Source organism: Balaenoptera acutorostrata, chromosome 3, assembly GCF_949987535.1.
Source record: "Balaenoptera acutorostrata chromosome 3, mBalAcu1.1, whole genome shotgun sequence".
Taxonomy (NCBI): domain Eukaryota; kingdom Metazoa; phylum Chordata; class Mammalia; order Artiodactyla; family Balaenopteridae; genus Balaenoptera; species Balaenoptera acutorostrata.
In genome coordinates, this window is record NC_080066.1 from 78,517,846 (window position 1) to 78,530,111 (window position 12,266).

The following is a 12,266-nucleotide window of genomic DNA, read 5'->3' on the forward strand; positions in this document are numbered from 1 at the left end:
GAACCCAAAGAAAAAATGGCTGTGAGTGTGTCAGCAGGGGGACAAAAGATGCCCCTGTGCCTGTCATGGGGTACGAGTAGCAGTGAGCCTTTGGTGCCAACAGGTCATGAAGACAGGGAGGAGTGGCCCCTTAGTGGTCACCTATGTGGACTGATGTCAGGTGATCAGGTGCTTACCCCTAACCCCGTTTCTGGGTATTGTGTCGGATCCAGAACTGGGGGTGGGGTGGGGGAAGAAAGAATCTAGGAGGGCCTAAAAAATAGGAGTTTGGAGTCATAACTCAGGTGGGTTACAGAAAATAAAGGTATTTGTTCCACATCAGAATTTGTGGACTGAGATTCACACTTCTACAAACACAGGTATGTCATCAGTATTACGGATTTATATGTGAAGTGCCCAGCCAAGTGCCTGGTTCATAGTAGAGGTTCAGTAAATTACAGTGACTTATTTGAGGCAGTATGCTTAGTGGTCAAGAGTCCAGGCTTTGGAATCAGACAGATCTAAGTTAAGGTCCCTGGCTTATCACTTACTAACTGGGTGACCTAGGGCAAGACATTAGTGTTCTGAGCTTTAGATTTTTCCATCTGTGTAGTGGGACTAAGTATATCTACCTGATCAGATTAAAGGAGATAATGTAAAGAGGTAAGCCCTTAGCAATCCTGCCAAGCAGGAAATAATAAATGGCAGCTATTCTTACCATTTTTATTGTTTTTAATTCATATAGGGGGTCCAGGAGGTAGATAACAGCATGATCACAGGATTAAAATTCAGTGGAAAATTAAAAGGGGAGGAAAACAGAAGGGTCTGGATCAGTGGTTCCAAAATCTGATTGAGGGTTGGAATCAGAGTCAGCCTGAGAGCTCAGGAAAAGAATTATAGGCTCTTCCCATGAAAAAGTGAATGAGAACTTCCAGGGCTGGAGCCTGGACAACCTTTATTTTAAACAAACTCTTCAGATTATTCTTGGTCACCCAAAGTTTGAGAACCATTTCCTCAGAGTGGTGCTTGAGACATCTGTTGGGGCACAAGAAGAAAATAATAGATCTTTCTGATTTTTCTTGTATCACCTGCTATAGGCTGAATGTTTGTGTCCCCCACAAATTAGTATATGAAACCTAGCCCCCAGGGTGATGGTAAATGGATAGGGCATTTGGTAGGTGATGAGATCATGATGGCAGAGCCCTCATGAATGGGATCAGTGTCCATATGAAAGGAACCCCCGACAGTTCCCTTGCCTCTTCCTCCATGTGACGTTACAATGAGAATATGGCCATCTGTGAGGACTTCATCAGACACCAAATCTGCTGGTGCCTTGATCTTGGACTTCCCAGCCTCCAGAACTGTGAGAAATATATTTCTGTTGTTTATAAGCCACCCAGTCTATGGTATTCTATTATAGCCTCCCAAACCAAGATATCACCTTTGAAAATTTTGTGTATCACTTGTATACAGTACTATGTAATGTATTAGTGTTATATACTTTATAAACAGATAAATATCCATGTATTTTGGAGGGGCACTCAAAATTTTTTTCAAACTGACAAAAGTGCTTCATCAAAAATGTATGAAGACTCTGCCGTAGAGGGATGCAATGGCCCCCAGGCCTTTGGGACCTGATTATAATGTAGTTGATCCCATCAATACACTGGAATCAGTAGATCCATTAGTGGGATCTTTAGTCATTTCCACACCCCAGAAAGCCCAGCAGTTGATGGAGGACACTTCATTTCCCATGGCCTGATCCCACGGAGCCTGAAGCCTCCAGCGAGTTATCAGCATTGTGCATAGTGGTAGGGCCCAGTGCTTTCTCTTGTCCGCAATTCTCAATCTAAAATAATAATGGTCTTATAGTTAGATCCTTAAAAATTGCCCTGTACTTGCTTCCTTTTAATTTGAAGAGCTTCTTGAAGAAATAGAGATTTCAAGAGGCTGGACTTTAATGACCTGAATGTAACCTTTCCTTTTAGTGTAATGGCGATAAGAAAGTTAATCAGAAGAAAAAATATTTTACATAGACAAAGAGAGCAAGAGGAGGGAGAAGGCATGGGATCAAGGTGAAAATCTCTGATGGGAGACACAGGGCTTTATGTTCCAAATCAGATTTTCTTGCTTTCATCATCATCAGACGCTGGGGATTCCTGAGAATTGTAGCCTCTTGGCAGAATTCCAAGGAAAGAATAATTGAAACAGTAAGTTTTGGATTGGTACTATTATTTCCCTCATTTTACAGTTGAGATTTAAGAGATTAAGAACTAGGACAAAACCATATTTTATCAGTAAAAGGCTGAGGGAGAGGAAATCAAGGCCACCTGAATCCAGGGTCAGTTTTCTAAACCATATGCCCTCAATCCCTGGCTTTCCTCAGGCCTGCACTGAGCTTTCTTTCCTCATTCTTATTCCACTTCCAAGATGAAATTTATAAAGTTTGTTGGATCACGTCATTGGAAAATGACTATCCTCTCCTACACCTGCTTGGGGCCAGGCTGCCACCAGGAAAATGACCAAGCTTTTATGGGGCACAGATCGATCTGTGTGGACTTTCTTGTACTATGTGGGAATGAAACTGAGCAGGACCCTGTGGGGCTCCTGGGCACGGAAGCCTTTCTGTGTCCCCCATACCTTGTTTGTAGGGAACAGACTCCAGCCTCCATGACCTTCCCTGAGTTGCAAAGGGCAGATTCAAACAGTTGCTCATCAGGGAAGGGAGGGGATGCTGAGACAACGGAGGAGCAGTCAAGAAACAACAGTGCAGCCTTGGGGCAGGGTCCTGGTTCCACCTCAAGGGATACACATAACAATATCTTTAAGCTCTTTATAGAACTAAAACCTCCAATGGAAGATGTAGCATTCTTCATTCCAGAGAAGACCACCTGAGAGGCCAGATTAAAGGAACCAGAGAAGCTCATCAAGAGATTATTTGAGACCAGATTAAAGGAGTGCAGTCCCCTCACACACCCTAATTTATCAGCAACCTCGCACTTGAACTATTGCTATAAAACTCCTCACCAAAACCTCCCAGGTGGGGGACACACAGTTTTCAAGGGCAGAAGCCTGCTGTGTCCACCTTTGCTTGGCAAAGCAATAAAGCTATTCTTTTCTACTTTACCCAAAACTCTGTCTCCGAGATTCGATTCAGCACTGGTGCACAGAGGCCGCGTTTTTGGCATCAGGAATACGACAAAAACAAGTAGGGACGCTTCTTTGAGCTGGCTTGGAACATGTCCTTATTTGAAAAGGGGTTGGCCTGGAGTCTAACCTTTTCCTTATCTGTTTCCTTATCTGTTTTTTAAGACAAGTAAACAAATGAAAGGTGAACACAAGATTGCAGATGATGTTTTAGATTATTTGAAAGAATGAAGTGTTTCAAGCATTTCAAGCAGGTATTTATTCATCCAAGATCATCATGCCTGAATCGATTAACCTTTTCAGATTAACCTCTGCATGGGGTCTGCCTCTGACTAGTTGTGTGACCTTGTGTAAATAATGTAACCTCTCTTTGCCTCAGTTTTCTCATCTGTAAAATGGAAATGTGAGGATGAAATATTATTACATGGAATGTGCTTGGCACAATCAGGGCTCATTTGATTTTTGTAACAAATGAGACAAAAATTACTTCCTCCATTTTACAAGTGAGAAAACTGAGACTCTGAGACTCCTTGTCTGAGGCTACATGTCTAATCTATGGAGATTGGATCTAAGGACTTCTAGGTCCCTGTAAACTCTGATACTCTCTCATTCCCAGAGTCTAAAGTGAAGAGCTAGGGAGCAAAGAGATGAGGTCTCCTTTTACACTTATTTTTATGTTTCCTGTTCTGTGCTGGCCCTTTTATTCTCCCCATCAGAATTACAGCTGCCGGTTTGTGGAACAATGAAAGAACAAACAAACAAACAAAACCAGATCTATCTTTTTTGTGACTGGATACTCTGGAACCAATAATGCATTTTATGAGTTTAGTAGTTCCAGCAGAATGGAAAACCTTTTTCCTCTGTTTGCATTATGCTTGGAAGCAAAAGAAAGTAAAGATTTAAGTTGGTTTTGAACAGCTAGATAGACACAGACCACTGCTGGCTCCTTCAAGTTTGACAAGGGTTTTCTCCTCTGTGGGAAAGAGGGTGGGCATAGATTAGACTCCGTGCCAGCATCCTACAGCTGCTTCAGGTGTTGGTTGGGCTTGATGAGGGGTGCTCATGCTGGGCTCCTAAGGGAGACCAACCAAGCTATGAACTGAATTGGCTGATTGCAGTAAACTAAGGGCACAGTTTGGGAAGGTAAGCCATCAGCATGGCAGCTCTCTTTCTCTGGGTCCCAGTGCTTCTGACGATGGGACAGCCAGAGGCACTGTCCTTATTCCGAGTATCAGGCAGAACTGGGGCATCACTTAGATCGAAATGGCCCAAGCCTCTCTACAGCAGCTGGTGTTTGCTCCATGTCACACAGTCATTTCACAAAAGCTTTCTGAGCTCAGCAAATGAAGTCCTTGGCTACAAGAAATCAGGAACAGTTCCCAGAGATCTGCTTCAAGTGCTGCCAGTGACTCATCATTTTTCCACAGGGTATCTTACTGTCATGATTAGTCATCAATTCCTAGGCAGGCCTAGAAGTCAGGGGTTAACAGTTCAGGGGCCAACTCCCAAAAATACCAGACTCTATGAGATCTCACTGAAACCTCAGGAACAACCCTATAATGATGCATGTATGATTATTGCCTTTATACATAGAGGAAAACTGAGGCTTAGGGAGGTTACTGAGTTGCCCAAATCCACACTCTAGTAAGTGGTGGAATGAAATCTGAAATTACGTTTGTCTAACTCCAAAGCACGCACAACAAAAGGTAGTTTTGCCAAGGTTGTAGGAATTGGCTATGAGCTCTTCATGTATCTAAGATTTAAAAAAATGGAATTGTGCTCTTGCACTGCAGATAAAGACATAGAGGGTGTGTTTATTATTGTTATTTTTAAAAATTTTGGGGGCTTCCCTGGTGGCGCAGTGGTTGAGAATCTGCCTGCTAATGCAGGGGACACGGGTTCGAGCCCTGGTCTGGGAAGATCCCACATGCCACGGAGCAGCTGGGCCCGTGAGCCACAATTGCTGAGCCTGCGCGTCTGGAGCCTGTGCCCCGCGACGGGAGGGGCCGCGATAGAGAAAGGCCCGCGCACCGCGATGAAGAGAGGTCCCCGCACCGCGATGAAGAGTGGCCCCCGCTTGCCGCAACTGGAGAAAGCCCTCGCACAAACCGAAGACCCAACACAGCCAGAAATAAATAAATAAATAAATAAAATCAAGTAAAACTTTAAAAAAAAAAATTTTATTTAATAAATTTATTTATTTATTTATTTATTTTTGGCTGTGTTGGGTCTTTGTTGCTGCGCGCGGGCTTTCTCTAGTTGCGGCGAGCAGGAGCTACTCTTTGTTGCAGTATGCGGGCTTCTCATTGCGGTGGCTTCTCTTGTTGCAGAGCACGGGCTCTAGAGCACAGGCTTCAGTAGTTGTGGTGCACAGGATTAGTTGCTCCGTGGCATGTGGGATTTTCCCAGACCAGGGATCGAACCCGTGTCCCCTGCATTGGCAGGTAGATTCTTAACCACTGTGCCACCAGGGAAGCCCCTATTATTATTATTTTAAAAACAAATGTTCTCAAGCCCTTTCTCAGCTATTTAATGGAGATAGCTTGAAACAGCCCATGAAACATAGCAGAAGACAGACGTAATGGAGACATTATGGTAGAATTATATAATTTATACAAACATTAATTTTCCCCAATCAACAGTAAAAAAGACTAGCCAAGATGAGGGGACTGGAACCTTTGCCCAGGAAGCTTTGGCATGGACAGAACAGTGTGCTTGATAGGAAACTGTCAGGGTGAGACTCTGCTACAAAAGACCTAATTTATACACGATCAATAGTCATCCAGTTACTCTTGAAACCATTTGGGTTAGGTCATGCCTAAGGGTCCTCCAGAATGCAACAACGAGATACTTCGACATGCTTTGATAATTGTTAAGACAATTTTTTTTTAAAAAAGGTAAAATCATGACTCTCATTCAGATATAAAACTGAACATATGGTCATATGGTAAGTATTTTATTTAACTCATTAGTGAGGAAGCTGTTAAGGGTGTTATAACTAGTTCAAAGGAGAAGATAAAACCTCCACAAATTTATATGGATAACGGGATGTTGAAATGAATGGGCAAATGGAAGCACATTTAGCTTCTGGGGAAGTCAGTCAAACTTCTACAGGACAGCACAGAACCTGCATTTTGCACTTGTGTTAGTTATCTACAATGTACACAGTTGTAAAATGCCTCTAGAATCAGATAATCTAGGAGGTTGTGCTGGATGTGGGCAGTGCATAGTTTTCTATTGAAGTACAAAATTTACCTTGTAATTCCTATTGTTAAGAAATGATAAAAGAATTATTTAGCTGCAGAATTTTAAGACAACAGATTATACATAACTGTTCCTTTTGGAGGAAAAGACTGTCTCTTGATATTTGTCTCTTGAGTGGAGACTTTGTGATAGCAGAGAATTTTTATTTCCTTGCTGGCATCTCTGTTTTTAGCCCCATTAGCAAGCAAATTATTTAAAATCTTTGTGCCTCAGTTTCCCTACTCTAAGATAGGGACAGTACTATTATTAACTTCATAGGATTTGGGGGAAGAATAAATGAGAATAATCCGTGAAGGGTGCTTAGCACAGTGCCTGCTATCCTTATTTTTACTGATTACAGTCTTTCATCATGCTTTTTATTTCTCCTACACATACATGTTCCTTCCCTTCTCTTTTTCTACCCATTTAACTGACTATAATAAAGAATAGAACTATTTATAGTGTTTTTGAAAAAAAGTATAGATAGGGTCTATGCTTCCTGGTCTTGATTTTGAAATCGACTGCCTAAGTTGTTATGCATTCCTTTGTATTTAAAAAAAAAAAAAAAAAAAAGCACTCTCCAAAAAAGATTTGTTTTCTGAATACTTCCCATCATCAGTTTCAGAACAGCTAACCCTGAATTTAAATTGAAAAATGTGGCTCCTTTTCTCAGGTTAATGGCCAGAGAAAGCAGGCTCTAGAGTGGGCAAAGGCCCACAGAGGGGTCCTTCCAAGGGTGCTGGGGACAGGACCCGCCGCCTGGAGAGGTGACTCTCGGGAGTCAGGACTGGGAAGTCACTGGTGAGTCTATCCCCGTCTGACTCCTTCGACCCCAGGGGTCACATGCAAGGGCCAGAGAGTCTGCAGCAGGCACAGGAGAGAACTGACCACAAAGCTCTGCCCACGGCAGGTAGCGCAAACCTGCCTTTGGGAAGTTTGTTTTTTTCCTTTGGGTCGGGTGGAGGGGGCGAATATTTTCAAACGCGAGGAGGAATTTCTGGAGGTCTCTGGCTCAGGATACCTGTGTGGATTTGACCGCATTGTCACCAGCGAAACCCGTTAACAATTCCCGGGAAATAGAAATAGAATCTGGGTAATAAAGTCTAACCTTTTCATTTTTTTCCATTTCCTTTATGCTTGGTCTAGTTGCACTTGCTCAGAGGGGGTCGCGCGCAGAACCCTTGCACCCGACCCTTCAGACCAGAATTCTCGGTGTGAAATGGCTGTGCCCAGCACCTCCGCTGAACCGCTGCACGCGCCGCTGCAATTCAAGATGGCGGTGGGGGCGGGCCGTGTGCAGAGACGCTGCGCCGGGAGCGTGCGCAGTGCGCCCAGTGCCGGCCCCTGGGTAGGTTCACACCCTCGCCGCTGAGGAGATCCCTAGAGAGCAGCCCACCACACGGCCTGTCGGGGGGAGTGCCGACTCTACAGTGCGAGCGCTCACCTCTCCGTTTTGTGACGGAAAAGTAAAGCTTTCCTTTGCTTCTGAACCAAAGTCGGTCTCGTTCTCCTGGCTCAAATGACACCCGGCAGGAGAACACTTGTTTGGGGCCCAGCTGGAAAGGCCCAGTGCCATCAGCCCCAATTTCGGTTCTCACAACTTGAGAAAGTGCCAGATTATTCAGGTGAGGCTCACAGGCACCCTCCCCTTTCCTGAGCAGCCTGAGTTTTGCAGGGAAGAAGGCACTTGAGTAAGTGCTTGCTCTGAGTGGACCAGGATGGGGAACGAGCTTTTATCTCTAGGCAAAGTTCAGGGAAAGGAGAACGAAAATATTGCTGTGTCTAGGCTTCCTTTAAATGTATGCTAACTGGAGTGATACCCTGGAGAGAGCCATTTTTCACTCCACAATTCCACTCCTATCGCTTAACCTGACTGTCAGGCTGAGCGGGGGCGGGGGCGGGCGGTGGAATCCTGGGAGGAAGAACCATCCTTTCGATGCCTTAGGAAACAGCGACGATTAGATCTCAGCGGTCAACCGGTGTGTAATTGGGATTTTGGGGCCGGGAGAACACAGTCAGATTTACACAGGGCTCCTTGCCTCTGGGCATTCTTTCTTTTTGCTATCATATCATCTCTGGAGCAAAACTGCTTGCTTTAGCTCTTGATAGAAAAGTAACTTCCCTTGTCCGTTTTTCACAGGCAATGTATAAACAGTGAAGAAAGTGATAGGCTGTCAATATGTGTAGCAATACCTACTTTTGGCCATGCTTGGTGCCGTGGAGAGAGACGTGGATTTGACAGTAGAAGATCTGAGTTTGAGTCCAGTTCTACACTGTTGTGATGCTTCTACAATGGGGATAATGAAACCTGTGATTCCAACCTCACAAGGTCATGGGAATGAAGAATGGTAAATAACCAAACATTCTTAAGCAATAAAAGAACCCACATGAAGTAGAGACCCCAGGCTGGGATGTCAAGTGGGTGAGTGTGTTTGTGGAACATAGAGATTTCAGGAGACTTGGGGGCCCAAGCAGTTCTGCTTCCTGACCTAAGAGCAGGACACCCCTCGTCGCCACAGGGGCCCAAGGCAGCTGCCAGCCACCAGCAGAGGGAAAGGTCTGGCTCCTAGCTGGTCAGGACTCTCCTAGAAGGCATAGAGGGAGTGCTGAAGTGCCCACCCTAAGTGGTTTATAGGTGTCGGGGAGGAAGAAATTTTCCTCTACCGTTCTGTGTTCTTCTGACTGGTCTAAGAATTAAATCGACAGGAGACAGATTAACAGGAGAAAAAGTAAACAAAAGTTTAATAACATGGGAGAGACCCAGAAAAACTGAGTAACTGGCCAAAATGGCCAAAGCCCTCACCTTAAATACCATCTTCAGCTAAAGACACAAGAGGATGTTGGGGGTAGTGGTTTGGGACTTCAGAGGAGAGGAACGCAATTCACATGAAGATGGAAAAGCAAATGTTTGTTAAACAATCATTTGCTGGACCACACACAAACAATGGGACACAGAGTGGACTCTGATCTCTAGGCCCTGCTGTGTTTTTCCCACCACACTTACCCCATATTCTTTGCAGAGGTCTCTGGTGATAGCTCTGTTCTGGAAACAGGCCCTCTGTCTAAATTCTTTTAGGTAGTTAGGGAGAAGGTCACAGTTTCTTCCTGAGTCTTTTGGGCTTTAATTGTTTTCAGCTCAAAATAATCTGCCTTTCAAAGAGACCTTTTGGGGTGGCAAATTTTGGCTCCCCTACATGGGCTTCAGCAAGGAAGACAAAATATGAATGGGCTACCTCACAAAAATAATACCTGCAGACTTAGGAAGTAGGGGTCAAGGGCAGCTGAGATCTAGTGGGAAGCAGGAGAGCTGAGGGCTATTGTAATGAGGGAATTCCTGGGGACCTCACCCTTACTCCCTAGTGGATAAAGCCTGGGAAGTTTAGTTATTAACGTGGTAAGGAATTAATATTACGATGAAGCTTGCTTTAGGCGTCTCTCTGACTCTCTTTGCTGACCCTTCCTGTCTTTGCTGCCCACTGCCCCCAAACTGAGTTCAGAGCCCTTGAACTGCCTTCAACCTACCCCCTCCCCCCAGGAAAATTACTGCTTGGTTTTGCTTTCTCCCTGGAGACCCAGGAGGAGAGAGGCCCCAGTGCACAAGTGAGATCCTCCAAACAATGCATGTGGATATTAAAGAGAAGGTGTCAAAGGGCTGAGCCCTGGGCGTTTCAACACTTGGAAGTTGGGAAAGTGAGGAGGCACTTTTCTGCTTTTGCCAAATTATTTCTTAAGAACAAGTTCTTAATGATAATGAGACAGGCTGGGACCTGGGACCCTTTGCTGCAAGTGCTGCAGTGCTTGCACCTGGACATACCTCTCCTCGAGCAACAGAATGCAAAGAAACTATAACAGACTAAAAATAACTCTGTGCATGCTCAGTTGGGGCAAATTCTGGACAAAAGGTACAAAAAGACCAAACCCAACTGCCACTTCTGAAGAGCCAGGAGCAAAAGCAGGGTACTACACATGCCCCCTGCACTCAACACCACCAGACGCTGGGCAAAACACCAAAGCCATCCCTCCAGTCCGACCCATGGATACACCCCTACCCTCACCCCATATAAGGAACCAGCTTGCCCCCACCCCCTCAGGGAGCAAGCAAGGGCACCTGTTACTTGATTTTGCTCCCTCCTGCTACAGCAGGAGCCCCAGTAAAGACTTGCCTGAATTTCTTGTCTGGCCTCTAATCAATTTCTATGGATTGGGGAAGGCCAAGAACCGTGGTCGGTATCAGTAACATTTCTGGCTGAAGGGTGGGAAAAATACTGCTATAAATGAATGTATGAGTCAACTTCTGGGCAACTTCACCATCATTGAATATTAGCATTCAACCTTTTTGTTTTGTTTTGTTTCTTTCAGAATATGTAAATCGTCATTTTCAGACTGCTTTCACTTACGTTGCTTTGATTTCTGGTGAGCATTAACATTTTCCTACTGTTTGTCTACTAATTGTATTTGCCTTATGGGAATGGTCCCATCTTTTGCCTATTTATCTTTGGAAATCTTGACATTTATCTTACAAATTTGAATTAGCTATTTTTGATAGATCTTAATTCTTTGTAATGTTTGATAAAAATATTTTCCCTCTTAAAAAAAAATCTTTAGTAATGCTGATTTTTATAGTGCAATCATTTAAATAGCCTCAAAGCTGATAACGTTAAAATTCCCGCAGAGAGGTGATAACCACTTTTTTTTTCAATTTTCTGCAAGTTCTTCCATAATTAGATTTTATATTTAAACCTTTAATCAACCAAAGCTTATTTTGGTGAATGTTTTATTTTTAATAACTTTTTCTATTATAAAATCAAAAACACAGCCAAAAAGATCCATAATTTCACCATCCAGAGATAACCACTGGTGACATTTTTGTATAGATACCTCTAAATTATTTTTCCTGTTTATATATTTGTCTTTCAAAAAATACCTGCAAACATACTTTACAAACTCTTTAATAACCTGTCTTAACAACATATTAATGACATATTTCAGTGGCATTAAATATTCTTTTAAAATATTGTTTGAGGGCTTCCCTGGTGGCGCAGTGGTTGAGAATCTGCCTGCCAATGCAGGGGACACGGGTTCGAGCCCTGGTCTGGGAAGGTCCCACATGCCGCGGAGCAACTAGGCCCGTGAGGCACAACTGCTGAGCCTGCGCGTCTGGAGCCTGTGCCCCGCAACGGGAGGGGCCGCGATAGTGAGAGGCCCGCGCACCGCGATGAAGAGTGGCCCTCGCTTGCCGCAACTAGAGAAAGCCCTCGCACAGAAACGAAGACCCAACACAGCCATAAATTAAAAAATTAATTAATTAATTAATAATAAAAAAAAAAAAGACAGGGTAAATGCTTAAACCTTTAAAAAATATATTGTTTGAAACAGCTGTGGTGCATTGCATTCTATAGATGTGCCATAATTGGCTTCATTCCCTATTGTTTTTTATTAACTCTCCTGTATCTAAGATATCACTATTATTAACAGTGCTGGTATAAACATACTTAAGCATAAATCTTGGTCCCCATTTCTGATCACTTCCTTTGCTTAAATTTCTTAAAGTGGAATTGCTGAGGTAAAGTTATAAATATATGTACCTATGTTTTTTTACCTTTTCGTACATACTGCTATGTTAAGTAAATGTGTATCATCTTAAGTCCTCATCAACAGTGAATGGGTGTGCCCACCCTTCCCCCTTGTTAATATTAGCTATTAACATTTTTGAAATTTCATGCTCAATTGATAAGCCAAAATGGTATATGTATGTTTTAATTTTTTTTACTAGTGAGTTAAAGTTGAATTTACCATCAACTCCATTTTTATTGGATATTTTCTTTCTTTCTGAATTACCTGTTAATGATGTTTATGTATTTTATACAGTAGTTTATATATTTTTATGTATTTTAAAA

At 43.3% G+C, this 12,266-nt stretch overlaps 1 protein-coding gene across 2 annotated transcripts in view; it reads right to left on the reverse strand.

Annotated features, from left to right (window-relative positions):
- Positions 1 to 12,266, reverse strand: part of LIPC (lipase C, hepatic type) — a 174,770-nt gene that overhangs the window by 157,036 nt on the left and 5,468 nt on the right. The gene's annotated exons all lie outside the window — the stretch shown is intronic.